Source organism: Cynocephalus volans, chromosome 11, assembly GCF_027409185.1.
Source record: "Cynocephalus volans isolate mCynVol1 chromosome 11, mCynVol1.pri, whole genome shotgun sequence".
NCBI classification, from domain to species: Eukaryota; Metazoa; Chordata; class Mammalia; order Dermoptera; family Cynocephalidae; genus Cynocephalus; species Cynocephalus volans.
This window is the reverse complement of record NC_084470.1, coordinates 76,415,881-76,434,890: the sequence shown is the minus strand read 5'-3', so window position 1 is coordinate 76,434,890 and position 19,010 is coordinate 76,415,881. Positions and strand designations below refer to the sequence as shown.

Sequence of the window (19,010 nt, the reverse complement as noted above, 5' to 3'; positions counted from 1 at the left end):
AAAACCTGGTGGACAGGGAGTGCGACCAACTTAAGGTAGTGGTCAAGGAGCCCTTTGGGGTGATCTATGAGCTAGGACCTGAAAGATAATAAGCCAGCCATGCAATGACAAAATGTGATATCTATTTGGGCCTGTTTCAATTAATAAAAACTTTCCTTCTGGAGACAAAAATATAATAGAGCTGGGTTATAAAGCTCATTGGATTGGGGCTCAAGAGATCTTTAGTCTCTGTTCTGCCACTTAATAGCTGTGTGCCCTTAAGCTAGCCATGTAAATTATATGAATCTGGATTTCTTCATCTGTGAAATGTGTGGGTTGGGTAAGAGAATCTCTGAGGTCTCCTTCAGCACTAAAAGTTTATACCACTTCCTCTCCTTTTCCCACTGTGTGTGCATGCACATGCCCATGTGCTCTCTCTCTCTTTCATATATGTGCGTGCACAAACACACACACATGCACACAGAGAACACATGTGTGTTAAGTCTTCTACTTTCCAATTGCTGTAAGGAACAGGCCCTGGGCAAAACAGGAAATGCTTACTCAATATGATTTGAATGAAAGTGAAAACCACCCTGCCCACCCTTAGCCCCTTCCAAAAACTACCTTTGCTGAAATACCACATTAGATATTCCATAAAGGTCCCTGGGGACAAATGTGACTTTATTTTAGAGGATCCACCCACATCCCCTTCTCAAACTACCTCTCACTGGTCACAGCCTCTGATCCACTAAGTGTATGTGACTCTTCCTGCATCGTCTCCCCTCAACACACCTCAATCCAACTGCATCTGATTGCACCAGAAGTGAACACCTTACTCAAAGAAGTATCAACCCCAAAGGCTCTCCACTGACTTGGGAATAAAGGGAGAAGGTGAGACAGGCCAACAGATTTGCTTTCAAGAAATTTGGATTTGGGATTGTAAAACATTGGATGGGTTGGTAGCGGGGCCTAAAATTGAGGAAACAAAAAATGCTGCCAAAGCCTAATGATGACAAAGTATTTGAAAGAAGTCTGTGGACGCCATGATTGTTGAGGCTCCCAGAGCTGTTTAAATCCAGACTCACTTTCCAGTTTCACCTCCCATGAGGCTCTGGCACAACAGTATTTCCTGACCACAATTTCTATGACATTTCTGTTCTATCAACAACCCCCATTTCTGCTTGAACTAGCTTAACTGGAATCTTTTCAGTTAAATTGCATTCACTAAAACAAAGGAGGGCTCATTCAACAAATAAGATAAACTACATGGAGATGTTAATGGTGACCAGATTTAAAAACAAGTGTAATAAATAAAAATGGGGGAAAGCCTTTGCTTTCAGGAAATAGAGGTCAGATGGCCATGAGCCGCTGGCAGAGGCAGATGTAAATGGCACCTGCAGCAGGAAAGAGATTCCAGGAGACATGCTGTTTGGGGTGGGGATGGGAGGTGCTCCGAAATTGGTCTGAAAGGACCAAAAGAGAAGACTGGAAGGGGAAAATTTGACCTACAATTTTGCTAATGAGGAGTACTCAACTCTATAGGAAATAAATAGCCCCCAAAGCTCTCAAACAAATTTATCTTCTCTTTTTTTCCATCTACTTCCCAGCACCATGCCCAATATAAAGTAAAAATAATAATAGTGATACTTAATAGTGGAGCCTTGAAGTTCATGTACCATATGGGAAGACATTTTCTCCTAATCATTATTTAAAGAACACTGTATTCTTCCACCCTTGTGTAACTCTTTAAAAGTTTTTCTTAACTCTACATCTTGTGCTCAACTTAGGGATCAAGGGTAGACAAATCAAGCTCATCATTTTTAAGAAGAGGGTGGTATGTAGTGATCGTCCAATAGTCACTTCCAAATGCCATCTGTGACAAGTCTGCAAAACATTTCGTTTGCATAATACATGAGAACTCTGTTAAAATACAGCACACTATTACAAGAAGGTGGAAATATTGTAAGTCAAATTATGTCTTCTCATAAAAATGTCCCCCTAGTACTGGCAACAAAGCAGAGTTCGTCTCAATTGCCCTAAGTTTAAAAAATCCACTGCTCAAGAAATTACTGAATAGATGCTAAACCTAGTTCCATCCAGGGCTGTAGACATGTTGTGAAGTTATAACAAGAGGAACGCTGAGCAAAGGTCATTTAGCAGAAAGATGCCTGCTCGGATTGAACAACTCTGCTCTAGGGGAAGCAAGAACAGATCGGCAATCAGTTTATAGAAGCAGGCACTGTGTGCCATCCTTAACGCAGACCTATATATCTGACTTAAAAAGGCCATGACTCTTGCTCCCAGAATGGAAAAATGTATATCAAATGCTTTACCTGTAAGAAAAGGTGTCATGTTTAGTTGGAAGTAGGCCAGCAAACTGATATCTTGACAGCATGCTGAGTCTAGCAAATGGGGATGGAAGATATATGCACTTTTCCTGCCTCAGTCACCAAAACATGAAGCCATCTTTGCTCCAAAAAATGACACTTTGTTGTCTAGGCTCAGAATTTTTAAACACGTGCACTTATGTTTAAACTCATCTTAAAACCTCATTGTTGCTTCAGATGCAGCTTGTTAAAAGCCACCAGACTAACAATGCAAAGATGAACATTGTTATTTACTGGCTATTTGAGTAGCCCCCAACATGCTATTCACATTTTGATCATCAGTGGGGAGAAATCCAAAGGAGAAACAGGAGAGAGGAGATGGGGGGGGTCTTATTTTCATCATATTAATTAATCCAGTCTAATAAAGTAATTTGAATTATCAATGAACAGCTTAAACCTGATTGTTGAAGAATTCTTATAGAAATGCAAGCCCTGGAAATAACCTTAAGAGGCATTTTTGATACTTTGGGTCCAGCTCCACACAGAGTGCTCAACCCAGGGCTGGAAAATTTGTGAGTTTTCCTTCCAAATAGCCTGAGTAACAACCACTCCTATATCATGTTTCATTCAAGACAGATGGTGAAAGCACAGTTTGCTGTTCAGTTTCAATTCACTGCTGTCTTTTATAAGCAACAATGGTTAAGCGAGCTGCTAAAGGGAACAGCCTCCGAAGCCGTTCTGCCTAATTTTAACAATACTGGGATGAAACTTCATGCTTTAATATTATGGTTCACGTTTCCTAAAGTGTTTATGAAACTTGCCTTAAATATGCCATCCAAGACTCATAATTGATAAATCTTAGACAACCTCCTAAAAAATAAGTATATGAGAAGTTTGTGATTTTCCATGCTGTTCCTGACACAATTGTCTGCCTCTTGGTTTGTATGGGTGTTACAGTTTCAGAACTCTGGCTCCTATTGTTTTCATGGCTCCATCTTTTTTTATCCCATGATGCCACGAAAGAAAAGCAAAGATCCACCCAACTCTTGAATACGATGCCACACTGGGTTTGTGTTTTCCTTTAATAAGCCTATTGAGTTAAGCCCCCCACTGTGCTAAATGCTTACATACTTTATCGGTGTTAATCTCATGACCCTGAAAGATTAATGCCACTTTATAAATGAGAAAACAAAATTTCAGGTAGGTGCCTTTTCCAAAGCCACAAGGCTCATTAATGGCAAAGCAGACATGCAAATTTGGGTACAAGTTTAAAACCCCACATTCTAACCTACTTCACTAAACAGCTCCTTCACTTCATTCACTTACTCAGGGGGTGCTTGAGCCTGACTTCAGTAACAAGACCTGATCAACAGCAGCCTTGCCTTTGAAATGTCCATCCAGTCTTCTGTTCTGGTGAATTCCCACTTGGCCATTAAACACCTGCATGATTTTGTGCCTGGACTGGGTGAAAGGAAGTTGATTTTCTTTGGGGTAGGTACAAAGATAGTTCGAGCAGGCCTCACCCCACAGGAAGAGTGGCTGAGGGGCAGCTATGAGCTCACTTATATTTAATCCCTTTCTACAGGGCAAATTGCAGAAGTTCAGGGGCCAAGTCTTCTATCTCAAGTTTGGAGCCCAGAGCTCAACACTTAGATATTCAAGTATTTGTTGAATGAATGAATGAATGAATGAACAAATGAAGAAGTGATTGAACAGAGACATCATGACAGGGGCAAGAGACCTGAGTATGGGAGCCTTTTAGTCTGTGTCTTGCTTCAACCAACAGTACTTCTGACACCAGTCCATTCCTGGTTCCTGGTTGCTAGTTCAGCTATGAACCCAATAAGGCCCCAGCACCAAAGCTTCCCTTGGGTCTTTCCCTCAAAGAAAGATTGGTCCACCCAAAAGATTACCACTAGTTTCAGAATGAACTTAACTTTTTTCAGTTGATTCTTTTATACTACTCTCTCTGTACCTAGCCTCCAGGAGATGGGGGAAAAAAAAAAAAAGGAATTATTTTGGGGCTTTAAATTAAAGATTAGTAATAAGACTTTTTAACAATGAAATGTTGTTAAAGGTCTATCATTCTTATTCATTCAACAAATATTTATTGAGCACCTGCTGTGTGCCAGGTATGTTCTAAAAGCTGTGAATATTGTAGGGATAAATACAAAATAGATAATCCTTGCCCTTAGGGAACTTAATTTCCAGTGGAGGGAGCCATTCAGTAAACCAAATAAATCAAACACAGGGTGTGTTGGAAGTAGGGTGGGTGCTATGGGTTGAATTGTGTCCCTCTTCTCTGCAAGAAATGTATGTTGAAATCCTGTTCCTCAGAACCTCACTCAGAATGTGTTCCCATTTGGAAACAGAGTATTTACAGAGGCAATTAATTAAGATGAGTTCATACTGGAGTAGAATGGGCTCCTAACCCAATCTGACTGGTGTCTTTCCAAGAAGATAGTGTGAAGACACACCAGGGGAGCCCTTGTGATGACAGAGGCAGAGACTGGAGTGGTGCAGGTCAAGGAATAAACACCAAGGATTTCTGGCCACCACCGGAAGCTAGGAAGAGGCAAGCAAAGATTATACCTAGAGTCTCAGAGGGGGCACAGCCCTGCCGACACCCTGATTTGGGACTTCTAGCCTCCAAAACTGTGAGAGAATAAATATCTGTTGTTTTAAGCCACTGAGTTTATGAACTTTGTAACAACAGTCCCAGGAATCTAATATTGTGGGCAAAGAGGCCTCAATAGTGAGCATTGCATCTAAGCACGACCTGAAGTTGGGGAGGGAAACATAAACACTATGTGACTATCTGGGAAGAGAGAGATCATGTACAAAGGCCCTGAGGCAGGAAAGTACATAGCACAGAGGCAAAAATGGCTGGGTTAGAGTGACAAGAGGAATAGTAGTTCATGAAGTCAAAAGGTAAAGGAAACACAGATACCAAACTGGTCTTGCAGCACAATAGTGCTACAATGTTAGCTAAGAATCCTAATTACTCTGAGGACTTGTTCAAACACAGATTTCTTGGCTCAGCCTCAGCATTTGTGATTCAGCAGAACTGGGGCAGGCCTGAGAATCTGCACATGGTCCTGGGACCACACTTGAGAACCACCACTGCAGGACATCATAATGACTTAGGCCTCTGTTCCGTGTTGGCTAAACTCTTTTAGAGGGTTAAAGCAGAGAAGAAACACAATGTGACTCACATTTCAGCAGGACGCTGTGCCTGTTGGGTTGAGAATAGACTGTAAAGTACAAAGAGCAGAAGCAGAGAGTCCAGTTATGACTATTGTAATAAGTAATGCATAACGTAAAGCATCTATTTAAAAGTAGATATAAGCTAGTACATGTTGCATATGAGCCTGGGTTTTTTTGGAGGGGGGCAGAGCAGTTAGGCTAGTTCGTAGAAAACAAAACAAAAGATATATAAATAAGAGATTTGATTTACCTGGTGGCTGAAAAGCTTGGCATTCTTAGAGAACAACAGTTATATTACGTAATATGAGTTCTATCACTTCTGAGTGCCACTAGCTTCTCCTCCACTCACCTCTACAAGTATCCAATTCAGCAATCAAGCACATGTCACATCTTGAAATTTTTAATGGGTCTTGTAGGCATCCCCTAAAGTTGATTTCCTGAATTTCTTTGGAAGGAGAAAAGGATCCTTTCATTCCACCCTAACTCCACCTCAGAATCCTGTGAATTTTAAGAGTTTTTGTTTGAGTAGTTAATGAGGACTGTAGTGTGCATGTCCTGTTAAAGTTCTCTGATCATTCACAGAGTGACCTTTAAGAAGGTCTTAAAATAGATTAGAATATATATTATCTTTTTACATAAAGCCCAGATCTTACAGTGGAAGAAATTTCCAAATATGAAGAATAAAGCAAAATACTAGCATTAATAATGATCAAAAAAGTAATATTTACAACTGAGTAATATGTTCAACCTTTTTCAAGCTTTTGATTTCATTATTGCATTCTCTTTTCAGGGTGCCCTCAACTTCCTATTGATCTATCATCTCAAGAATACGCTCATAAAATCTACTCAGACTGCTTCAAGCACATAATGAACTTATTCCTGGCTGTTTGAAAGAAAGACATTCTGAATTTTATAATTTGGGTTTTACAAATTTCTTAGTTTATGAAAGAATATTTTGTTTAAATAACCCAAATCCTGGAGAAAGACATAACTTATGACCTTTCTACTTCAAGGACACATGTGAAGTATCTTCATAGTTTTATTTAGACCACTAAAGTGTTGGCATGCTGTATCATTAGCTATGTGACAGTAAACAAAAGGTCTCTATTCTTCATTTTCCACATCAGTAAATTAAAGGAGTTTGGAACAAGTCATAAAGGCCCCAGTCAGCTCCAGAATTAGCTGATTTAAATTGTCTCATTGTGCCCTGGATTTATCATCTTTAAGAGAGGGAAGTTATTTTAATTTGTGCCCTCCATGATATTAAAACTGAGATCAAAACTCAAATCACTATAGGGGCCAGGCTGGTAGCGTAAATGAGTGAAGCAGATCTGGAGCAAGGAAAACAAAGCCAAGGACCAACAGAGTGGCAGCCTAGGGGGGACAATGGCAACCTCCCGTTACAGAGCATCTGATAGCTCCAGGCTATGCATGCAATGTAGGAATAGAGACCCAGGTTTGTTACAGCATCCAGCATTCCAAAAGCTCAAAATACTCATTTTTGTTTAAACCACCTTAATCTTTAAATATCAAGTAATTCAAGTTAAAAACATTATCATAACTGTGGACCAAACCAACATGCCTTCCAGCTGAATCCAACCTGCAAGCTATTAGTTTGTATGATGAAAGCCATATTGGTTAAGATTTATCCCTTTAGGGATTATTGTTGCACATTAAGTTTCCATAAGGGGAGGATCAGGTTGCATGAGTCCTCATCTTAATTAATTTTCTTTCTGAAAAATAAATACTAACCTCATGCATGCCCCTACAAGAAAAAAATTAAGTAAAGCATTCATAATAGCCCAAGATAGACAGAAAGGCAGATGCAGGATACTGTAAAAATGTACAGGACAACACAAACTGACTTTCCAGAGAAGCCTCAGCCAACTGCAATTTGACCTATCTAGGCAGAAATCAAGATATTCTCTATTTCTGGACAATTCCATTGGCCAAATGGTTAATAGCAGTGGTTATAAATCACAAAAATCACATAAATCCCAATGCCCAAATATAGAAAATAAACAAGTGAAGACATAGCACTATAAATAAGATTTTTTTCTTTCATGGAAACATTAAAAGGAATAAGTAGTAAACACCATTAGGATATCTAAGTGCTTTCTGTTTTGTTTTGTTTTTGTTTTTGTTTTTAACTGACAATTCATTTGATATGTAGAAGCCCATAAAAAATGTTAAGAAGAGTGCTTAGGTTTATAGATATTCTATATAAATAAAATTAGACTTCTGTCGGTTTGTTTCCTTGTTACTGCATCACACAAAAAGTATCTGGATGAATTTTCACCAATTTTGGAAAGTATAGTTGGGATGGTCTGAGTGGAAATACAGGCTATGCTCTGTATCTCAAGTTGGATTCCTCCAAAAAGTGACAGAGAGAAAGTCGTAGGTAATTGATTTGAGAGATGATTAGGGGTAGCAGGAGGATGGAAGGAGAAAAAGCCAGTAAAGCTGCATTACTGAACTGGTGATGACTGCAAGCAGCTAGGCTCATTCTCACTGAGTCTCACCTGAGAACCCCGTGGAATGTTTCAGAATGGTCCTCTAGAAGCCGGAGAGGCTGAGACGTTTATCCACAGACTCTCACCCTCCAATGGCTGAGATTTGCTATGGATGTCCATCACCTCTACAGCTGTAATTACATGTAGACTACCAAAAAAAACACCCCACACAAAATCCTGCTCAATTATGTATGTGAAACTGGAGCCCATCAAAGAGAGAGGAAGTCGTCCTTCAGAGCAGCTGGAACGGGAGTACAAAGAGAATCTATGCATTTGCCAATCAAAAGAGAAAAGCCATCATCATCATTTCACGGCTGCCAGCACTGTTGGATACGAGGTGCAGCACCGTTCCCTGTTTTCAATGTACCCAATCATTCATCCTTACCACAAATTCAATGCCACAGGCACTACTTTTATCCCCATTTTATGATAAACAAATTAATGATCAGGGAAATTAAGTCTCAAGACATTATCAAGGGAACACATACTAACTGTGCTTCAAATACATGCCCGAATCAAAAGTCATAGGGAAGACATTTTGAATCTCAGGCAATGATTTGCCCCAAGATGCTTCACAGGTGGGCAACCCTTGAGAATATTTCTGGACAAGTTGACATAAGAATATTTATTTAATTGCAGTTTATGATTCTCTCCTCTCCCCACCCCCCGAATTCTATCATTAATTTATTTAACATTTAATGCCAAAAGAAAAGAGCACAACCTCCAGGGAGTAAGAGGAAAAAACAAGCATATCATTTCAGGGTTAGAGAGATTACAAACAAAAAGTTTACTTTCTCAGCCAAAATACATTTATACTTATCTCATTTAGTGCTGACAACTAAAGAACTATGTGGCTATAATATTATACGTTTCAAAAATATTTCATATCACATATATACATATATACATATGAGCGGTCTTCAAAAAAGTTTATGGAAAGATTTGTATTCTTTTAATTCTATTTTTCTACGAATGTTTTGAACTATTCCCATATATATATAAGTCTTTTATACTGGCTTATAATTCTCTTAGGGAAAGATCAGTACACCAGCAAGTCACAAATAAGAAGTTTTCTGAAAATTTAATAGAATTCTCTGAGTTAATAAGACTCAAATTAAAAACATCTCATGAATATTGAGCTTTCAGGAAACACACCTACTGTATATCACAAGATCCACTCATATAAAACAAGTATTTATACACGTGTACCTGAAGAGAAATTCACACTAAAGGATATTATTTTCTAAAAAAGAATTTTTCTCTCCTGCTGGGCATCACCATTGTGGGGCTCTAAAACAGAAGCAGCAGTTTGCAATTCATGACCTCAGAACCTCTACTTGAGTCCCAAAGACTTGAATGCCTCCTGCAGAGACCTTACTTCTCTTTCATGGCAAGTAATAACTCCCCCACCCTCTGCTCTTTCTGCTTCCAGTAAAGGTTTTGAATACCAAGGTGGAGAGAATGGAAAAACAAGTAGAGAATAAAAAAGGAACTGCTGAAAAATAATAGGTAAAGCTATATCATGTCACAATGAGCATTTTTATTCTGATTCATTTAATTTTGTTTAGGCGTTCGAGTGGGTAAATGTTGCAGGCGTGGCTGAAGGCGTCCTGGTAGGTGAAATAATTTTAAATCCTCTTAATGATGCCAAACCAAACTGTTAAAAACTGATACCTGGCAATTAAGACTTTTATACCCCTAGATTGGTACTATTTTCTTTGCTGTTCTTGATAAATATCTCTGTGATTTGAGTTTCAATTATGGCTCAACTATAGAGATTTTGTTAAACTGTTTTCAATTCTATTATACTAGTTAGCTAGCTAATTCAATTTTCTAAGATATAAAATCATATTGTGGGGCAGATATACACACTGTCACAAAAATCCTTCCTATGTTGCTTTAAAAATATAAAAGTGCATAAAATAGAGAAGACAGAAAAAACAGATACCTAGTAATTATAGACATAAATGGCAATGGACTTGGGTGTGATATTAGAGTTGGCTTAGCCAACCTGCTAGTATAGTATTAGAGATGCCAGTGTCTTGCTTGGTTTCTTAACTTTTGTTATATGGTTTTAGTTTTCAAAGCATATGGTTCTGTTAATAACTGGCCAAAAAATATTTGTACATGAGTTTTTTTTCTCTTAGAGCCTACAACAGTAAATTCTTCACTGCTCAATATTTGAAGAAAGTTGCTTGAATATTTATGGAGAATTGTGTGAAAACATGATGTTTCCCCATTTATCATGATAGTAAGGAGGAAATGTATATCTTAAGATTTTTGCTTGGTCTTCAGAACCTCCTTGACACCCCTGATACTGTATGCCAAATGATGGGTGGATGTATATGTGCACATCTTTCTGGGTATGGGGTTCATAGCTTTCATCAGATTCTCAAAGGAGTGTCCCCACAGCATACAGCAAAAAGTAAGACACAGAGAAAATAAATTATTTTGCAGAGATGGTTTGATCTTTAATTGCTTTTGTTGATCTGGTCTTAAGTGACAAACTATTAGCCTTCATGGAGAGATATCACAGTCTTCCACCCTACAGTACATTCTCTGCTCCATACAGGAAAATCCTCCTGGGTCTCTATTTAAGCAAAATGTTCTTCTCATAAACACATGAACAGTATCAATGTTTTATACTTGACCAGTCTTCTGAAACATTTGAATATTCCTTTTTGCTTAGCTCAATAGGAAGTTTAATGTCAAGTCTGTGGCCTGCAACTAGCAACTGTACTAGGGTATAAAGTATATTTTTATGATCTAATTTAACCTTGAAATATAATAGTTTCTAGCCTTATGCTCAACTCCCTCAAATATTTATGTTATTATTTTGTGCTTTATGTATTTTTATGGGCTGCTTCAAATTTTCATGCAAATCGAAATCATAAGATAAAGCTCTTTGTGAGGAAAATTAAGTCCAGAGCAATTAGGTGACATCCTATCATTTTCAGCCCTGACCTTGCCTTATTTCCTCTGATAGAACTTATAACTAACTACCTGACAGTGTATTGCATATCAATTTGTTTGTGAGTTGTGTCTGTTACCCCAAAAGAAGGTAAATACCATGGAGGCAAAGACATTAACATATCCAGTATTGTATTCCTAGAGCCTGAAACAGTTTAACTCTAATTGGACCTCAGTAGAGATTTGTTGAATGAACTTAGTTATCTGAGTTCATAGAAAAGGTTAGTGACCAATTGGCCCACAGGGCCTAGCCAGTTATCTCCCTTCTCTGTGCTGTTTTGATTCCTTCTGATGAATTTTCCAAAGTGTTGAAATAGAATCATATTTAAGTTTTGCAGTCTCCAAAGTTTAGACAGAAATTCATTCTAAATACATGAATGTTCCCTATTTAAATAACAATATAATTCTTACCACTTGTTTTAAGTGATTCTAAAAGGAGGAAATCATTGGCTTTACAAGAATTTTATAATTGGAAATCTGGGTACATTTTGGCAAAGGCTAATGGATACATATTATTTTTCTGTGGAGCTGCTTTCTACAGTGGCTTGAAAGGAACTCTTATTAAACTTTTAAGGATATTCGAAACAAGCTTTCTTTTATGTTTCTAAGGAAAATTAACATACTGTTTATAGTCTTATACCAACTTCAGTTTCATGGCTCTTAAATCATCATTTATACATTCTCAGTGTTCAGCAAAGCACAAAATATGTGTCCCATAGAATTTGCAGTTTGTTTTAAGGACGCATGAGAGTACAATTGAGAACCATGCAATTCATAACAAATTCAATCTAGACAAGACAGTATAACATTAAATGCAGCTCCACCTACTTTTTCCTCTCCCACAAGAGACTGAAGAATGGAAGTCATTCACTCAAATATGAAATTCATGAAACACTTTAATTCTATGACAGCCATACACCAAGGAACAGAAAAATCATTTCATCTCATAATGTTTTAGAGACCCCAGGCAAATGTAAACAGTAGATGCTGTTAGACATTAAGGATTCATTATGAGTACTAAACTGCTAAACTGAAAATCTACTGATTTATTTAAAATTCCATGGGATTCTGGTAGGAGATTTATTAAATTATTTACCAAACTTCAACAGGAAAAATTACCATTTATTGAGTCTGAATATAACGCTTATAGGCTTATTTATTTCACAACATGGTTTATATTAAGCAATAAAATATGTGGCAAATAAACATCTAGTGTCTACCAATAATTCACCAGTAGCGATCCATTTTAATATAAGACTGCAGTGCTTCTATGAGCTGACTCACTGGTGATTAAACATTCCTAGAATTTTGTGATATGATTTCCCTTCTGTCCATGAGACTTGTCTTGTACCAAGGTTTGGTATTTATATAGAGAGAATGATCTTCTATCCACCAATGCCTTTTGAGCAAACTGTGTATATAATTCCATTATAACTGGTTCTATATAATTCATCTTTAAAACTTTCTGAATATGTAACACAAGTACTAGATATTATTCTTAAGTGAATGTGTTCTTGTGAGATATTTATACCCCAAAATTATCCATAATTGTATATGTGTATCTGTACACACACCCAGATATTATGAGCATCTGTATATACAAAGACATTGTGAGCATCCCAACATATGGCAAAATGGAAATGGAGAATTAAAATGAAGCCAGGTAATTCTGAATAGCAGGAATTGAATGAAAAAGGCGGAATGGACACCACCAGTGGTGACACACAACTATCATGCAGAAAAAGAAGCTAACGGCATTGTTCTAAGATGGTAAGGTTGCCAAAATCTCAAGAAGACAGATAACCAAACTAACTTGATCTTGGATAAATGTGTTTCCTAGTGGATAAAGCCTCTTGGGTGATAACTGAGTACAATAATATAGTGAGTTATCTAAACCAGAACAACACTAATCTAAAACAGGACCTGTGGCTACCAAGACATGAGGATAGAGGAGGTGGGAAGAGAAGGATGGGGAAAAGTTCAACAGAGAGCACAGAGATGGCACACTGTGTCTTTGTGGTGAAGGCTGGTTGCATCAGGGTCCTGACAAATGGAACAGGGAAGCAGGAGAGAATGTGAAGGTCAGAGAGAGTGATTTGAAGTTGCTGTACTGCTGGTCTTCAAGATGGAGGAATGGGACTACACGCCAAGGAATGCAGGCAGACTCTAGAAGGTGGCAAACGTGAGGGACCGGATTCTCCTGCAAAGCCTCCAGAAGCATTGGAGCTCTGCCAACAACTTGATTTTTAGCCCAGTGAGACTTCTAATGTCCAGAACTGTTAAGAGAGCAAATCTATGTTTTAAGCCACTAAACTTAGGTAATTTGTTGTAATAGCAAGAGGAAATGAATACAAGAGTACTTCAAAAATTTGTGGAAAAATGGAATTAAAAGATAATATAAATCTTTCCATGAACTTTTTGAAGACCCTCATATACCCATTCTTACCAGGAGTAGCATCTTTTCATGTGAATTTTCTGGGAATATCTTACCCAGTAAATTACAAACAATATTTTTGGTTTGAATAATCATTGTTCATCTTTCATTCTACCCCCCACTCTTAGTTCACAGTTGAGTGATTTGTACATTTGTTGTCTTTTCTTTCCTTTCTTTTCTTTCTTTTTTTTTTTCAGCTGGAAGGATGCAAAGAATTCATGTAATCTCCAAACTTGGCTGTTCAAATCATTAAGTCCAGTAGACCTCATACTACTTTACATAAATTACTTAGAAAAATTTTAAAACAGTTCAGTAATAAAGGGAGAAGTTGATTTTTTTTAGTTTAATTAATAAGTTATTAAATTAATGCAATTTTTAACCCAATCTTATAGTTATTTTAACTCATTAACACTGAGTCTGTCTAAAGAAATTGAAGTTTGTTTTTTTAATTTGATGATTTTTGTTGGGAGAAAAAAGTTAAGTTCTGGCATCCCTAGACAGAGAAGCAGCATAAAGTCATTTTCACAGTCCATTTCACCTTCTGTCTGTCTGCTCCTTAATTCAATTTACATGTTCCTCAAGGAAGTGTGTCTATATATTTCATTCATCTTAACCCAGTGAATTCCTCGTCCTGTATGATTACTCCCACTGAGACTGAACACGTCAAGGGCTTCCCTGGGGTCTGTGCCTAGGACTTCATAACCATGAAACTTGAGCTGCCTCCGTTCCTTGTTGGCATTGGCACAAAAGAGAGTCTGCATGTGACAAACACCTTCAATTCCCCTTTATCCAAGACTGACCAAGAAGAGACACTTATGGTTACTTTATAATGTAGTTATTTGATTTCTTTGCTTTAAAAATGAAACTAAACTAAACTAATAAGGGAAGCAGCAAAACACAATGTGGAGCCCACAAGCTTTGGGGTCAAACTTGAGTTTGCACTCTAGCTCTTGGTCTACCCAAAGTGTGACATTGAGCAACTAAATCTCTTCAAGCTTCCATTTTCCCACTCATGCCATAGGAGAAAAAGCAATATTTATTTTACTTACTTGTAAGGATGGAATGAGATACTGTCCTCCAAGCTTTTACATAGCCCTGGCTGGGGCAATTGCTAGATAAAATGCCACTATTACTCTTTCATCCCTTAAATAACTATTTGAGCACAAGACATGTTACTGAACGTCTTTGGGAGGCACCTTCTTCATTTGTTAAGTAAGGGAGTTTGACTAGATAATAATGTATCATTTCTCCTTTAGTGGTGAAATTCTACAATTCTAAATACCATAGAAATATAAAGTGCACAGCTGCAAAAGTGAAGGGATAGTGAGATAGAAGGATGTGGAAGGACACAAATGTGTTTAGTTTCTATGTCTTTTATTAATAATCACTCCCATTTTAGCTATAAAGTTCCAGAGTGTCATAGATCATTTAGGAATATATTGACCTGTGAGATATCTTCAATCAAAGTTTAAAGTAAAAGCCAATACTTGCTGTTTACTCTATGATGGACACTGTTCTCAAAGTTCCATAAACACACACACACACACACACATGTTTATATATAGTAGATAAGGAAATATATATAAATATATGTAATATACATACATATATAGAAGATGAGGAAACTAATGCAGAACTTTTCCAATGTAACTATTTAATAAAATATTACTTTATCATTAAGTTCTGTCCTTGCAGAATAAAACCCTCTACCTTTATACTTCTTTTTCATTTTTTCACAACACACCAGACTTTTACAACACATGTGAAGTTCTAATTTGAAAGTAATTTCAAATATTTAATAAGATTTAATAAATTTTTAAATAGCAAAGATTAAATAGTCTAGATTAAAATGTCAAATGCCAAATATAGAAATAAACAGATGACTGTGTTCTAATGAGGCTTAAGTACTAGCACAAAAGTTTCAATCATTTTAGAAGGAAAAACACACTAAATAAGGAGTGAAATCAAGAACTATGACAAAGAGAAATTAAAACTCTAGAGCAGAGCTGTCTGATAAAAATATGTGAGGCATACATGTGAGGAGCTGCATATATTATTTTACATTTTCTACTAACCTTATTTTAAAAAATTTTTAAAACAGGTGAAAATAACTTTAATAAAATGTTAAACACATTGTATCCAAAATATTTTTATTTCAACATGTAATTAGTATTAAAAATTGTAAATAAGATATTTTATATTCTTTGTATCATATTAAGGTTTTGAAATCCAGTACATATTTGATACAGCACATCTCAATTCAGAATATCTGCACTGCAAGTGCTCAACAGCCACATGTCACTAGTGGCTACCATGTTGGATGACACAGGTCTAGGTCTAGCCAACCTGGGACTAATGTCCGAGGCATAACAATAGGTTACTCTATGAAAATCATGCATGTACTTCTCTTTTGAGGTTCAAGAATTGTTCTAATGAGGTATCATTAGTTTACATAGAAATCATCACTTGCCACAGGTGATAGGTTTGGGTTTCACAAGTATTAGAATTGCACAAGGGAGGAGAAAGACCATGAGGTAGAGATAGAAGAGCTAGAATCAAGTCTTAGTTTAGGTAAGTCTTACAGTTATGGAGGCTGGGAAGTCCAAAGTCCAGGGAAAATATCTGGTGAGGGTCTTCTTTGGTGGTGGCTTTACAGCAGCGCAGGGGTCTGGAATGGCAGAAAGTGGTAGAACAGAGAGAGAGGGAGACTCTCGTGTGCTCTCCTTCTAAAGCCCTCAGAACCATGCCCCTGACTACCATTATTAATCTATTCACTATGGCACGGTCCTATAATCTAATCACCTCTTCAAGACCCCGCCTTTCAATTACCATAATAATAGGATTTCCTACCCTCAACAGTTACAGTAGGGGCCAAGTTTCTAATACATAGAACTTGGGGGACACAACTCAAGCTTCAGTGAGTTTGGAGGGGACATTCAATCCGTAGCATTCAACCATTTTAAATGCATGCAGCTCATTTTTCTCATTTCTAAATTGAAGGAATAGTACCTGTTCTATTTACCTCCCAGCATCATGTTGGGAGCTAAATGAAGTAATTTAAGTGAACTTGTAGAGAAGGATATGATATAAGGAATGGTAAATATGATTGTTGCTGAGTTAATGTTAGTGATGATGATGATGGTGTCAGCCTTGTTATTCTTTTTAAACTGAAATCATTTTAAAAATCCTTTCATAGGAAAATATTTCTAAAACATAAGAATTTACTTAAATTACTAAACTATAAAATTATTAAAAGTAGAATTACCAAGTTATGTAATTGTTGAATTTGCTTAATAGTTTTCCTTACTTCATTTATTCACAAAATTAGATCTTTAGTTCTAAAAGTATGTCAAGAGATAATGGAAGGCTTTCTGTCTGTGGACGCTGCTGAGGAAGCATCAATAAAGTCTTCCCACTGTCATCGTGTCTAAGTCAGAGTCTCATAAAGAGCCTGAACAGCTGCAGAAGCTCTTCATCAGAGGGTTGAGCTTTGAAACAACTGATGAGAGTCTCAGCAGCTATTCTGAGCAATGGGGAACGCTCATGGACTGTGTGGTAATGACAGATCCAAACACCAAGCATTCCAGGGGCTTTGGGTTTGTCACCTATGCCACTGTGGAGGAGGTGGATGCAGCCATGAATGCAGGACCACACAAGGTGGATGGAAGAGTTGTGGAACCAAAGAGGGCTGTCTCAAGAGAGGATTCCCAAAGACCAGGTGCCCACTTAACTGTGAAGAAGATATTTGTTGTGGCATTAAAGACGACACTGAAGAACATCCCCTGAGAGATTACTTGAACAGTATAGGCAAATTGAAGTGATTGAAATCAGGACCGACTGAGGCAGCGGCAAGAAGAGAGGCTTTGCTTTTGTAACCTTTGACGACCATGACTCTGTGGATAAGATTGTCATTCAGAAATTCCATCCTGTGAATGGCCACAACTATGAAGTAAAGAAAGCCCTGTCAAAGCAAGGGATGGCTAGTGCTTCATCCAGCCAAAGAGGTCGAGTGGTTCTGGAAACAGTGGTGTTGGTTGCAGAGGTGGTTTTGGTGGGAATGATAACTTTGGTCATGGAGGAAACTTCAGTGGTTGTGGTGGCTTTGGTGGCAGCTGTGTTAGTGGTGGATATGGTGGCAGTGGGGATGGCTATAATGGATTTGGTAATGATGGGAGCAATTTTGGAGGTGGTGGAAGCTACAGTGATTTTGGCAATTACAACAATCAGTCTTCAAATTTTGGACCCATGAAGGGAGGAAATTTTGGAGGCAGAAGCTCTGGCCCTTATGGTGGTGGAGGCCAATACTACGCCAAACCACGAAACCAAGGTGGCTATGCTGGTTCCAGCAGCAGCAGTAGGTATGGCAGTGGCAGGAGGTTTTGATGAACTTCCAGGAAACAAAGCCTAGCAGGAGAGGAGAGCCAGAAAAGTGACAGGGAAGCTACAGGTTGCAACAGATTTGTGAACTCAGCCAGACATAGTAGTGGCAGGGCCTAGCTGCTACAAAGAAGACATGGTTTAGACAATACTCATGTGCATGGGCAAAAAAAAAAAAAACTCGAGGACTGTATTTGTGACTAATTGTTAACAGGTTATTTTAGTTTCTGCTCTGGGGAAAGTGTATAGCATTCCAACAAAGGCTATTAATGTAGTTTTTTTTTTCTTTTTTTGCATCCACGATGTTGATTGCTAAATGTAATAGTCTGATCATGACGCTGAATAAATGTGTCTTTAAGAAAAAAAAAAAAAGAGAGAGAGATAATGGAAGTAAGTATGAAGAACATATTTTCAGGAGTCATATCAAATGGAAGTATATTATAGACAAGGGAAAAGTCATTTTGACTATATTTTCATAATAAAGGATATGTCAACACTTTACTAATAAACAGGTAAAATAGAAAAATGTTGTATCTACCAGGAAGCAGGAAATTTTAAGAAGAAACAGGTTAATTAATTACTGTCATTAGCTGGATTGATAACAGTTCATTTATTCTGGACCAGTTTATCACAACCATCAAGTTCTCTTCCAGATAAGAGAATGTGATTGAATGTTAGAATATGCTGGAAGGCATTTTTAAAACTTTAGTAAAGACACGCACTTTACGAAGTAAATTATAGTTAGCCTCCACTTTTTGTGAGAGAAAAATCTGGATTAACTAACGTTTTGTAAAAATTTTTTTCAAAAGCTTTATTATCTATTAATCAAGAAAAAGCAGAGGGGAAAAAGCAAGGCATATAACACACATATAAAATGACAGCAATAAATGCAAATATACTAGAAATCATATGAATGTAAATGGGTTAAACTCTAGTAGTCTATTATACAAGATTACCATACTGGTTTTAAAAAATCCAGCAACTATATACTATTTATAGGAGACACACCCAAATTTAAGGACTCAGAATTAAAAGACATTTATCAGGTAAACACTAACTAAAAGAAAGTGGGTATAGCAATAACATTATTAGACAAAACAGATTTGAGACAAAAATATTTTATAGAAATAGTAATAGCTTAATACTAAACCTTATAGTAGTTTAATTCACTAAGAATATATGAGTACAATTCTGAACTAGTAT

At 37.3% G+C, this 19,010-nt stretch overlaps 1 pseudogene; it reads left to right on the top strand.

The window, feature by feature from the left end:
- The first annotated feature begins 8,213 nt into the window (after positions 1-8,213).
- On the top strand, positions 8,214-17,813 carry LOC134390125 (heterogeneous nuclear ribonucleoprotein A1-like; annotated as a pseudogene).
- Positions 17,814-19,010: the final 1,197 nt, after the last annotated feature.